Source organism: Rhincodon typus, chromosome 11 (genome assembly GCF_021869965.1).
Source record: "Rhincodon typus isolate 14 chromosome 11, sRhiTyp1.1, whole genome shotgun sequence".
Lineage (NCBI taxonomy): Eukaryota > Metazoa > Chordata > Chondrichthyes > Orectolobiformes > Rhincodontidae > Rhincodon > Rhincodon typus.
In genome coordinates this window covers 74433438-74433891 of record NC_063342.1, presented here as the reverse complement: position 1 = coordinate 74433891, position 454 = coordinate 74433438, and the positions used below count along the sequence as shown (strand labels likewise).

Sequence of the window (454 nt, the reverse complement as noted above, 5' to 3'; positions counted from 1 at the left end):
CCCCCCCCCCCCCCCCCCCCCCCCCTCCCCGGGGAGGAGAAGCTGAGGAGCAGGTCACTGTCTGAGAGAAATAAAAAAAAAACTGTGTATATATGTGTGTGTGTGTGTTGGAGGGGTAGGGTGGAGTGGGGAGAGAGAGAGAGAAATAACTGTGAGAGAAATGTACATGGTGTGTGTGCGTGCCAGCGCGAGACAGAAGTGTACACGGTGTGTGTGCGTGCCAGCGTGAGAGAGAAGTGTACACGGTGTGCGTGCGTGCCAGCGCGAGACAGAAGTGTACACGGTGTGCGTGCGTGCCAGCGCGAGACAGAAGTGTACACGGTGTGCGTGCGTGCCAGCGCGAGACAGAAGTGTACACGGTGTGCGCGCGCGTGCCAGCGCGAGACAGAAGTGTACACGGTGTGTGTGCGCGTGCCAGCGCGAGACAGAAGTGTACACGGTGTGTGTGCGCGCG

The 454-nt window shown here is 59.9% G+C and overlaps 1 protein-coding gene and 1 long non-coding RNA gene across 2 annotated transcripts in view; one reads left to right on the top strand and one right to left on the bottom strand.

Moving 5' to 3' along the window:
• Window positions 1-454, top strand: part of zrsr2 (zinc finger (CCCH type), RNA-binding motif and serine/arginine rich 2) — a 33123-nt gene that overhangs the window by 363 nt on the left and 32306 nt on the right. The window lies entirely within an intron of this gene.
• Window positions 1-454, bottom strand: part of LOC125484439 — a 19491-nt gene that overhangs the window by 11388 nt on the left and 7649 nt on the right. The window lies entirely within an intron of this gene.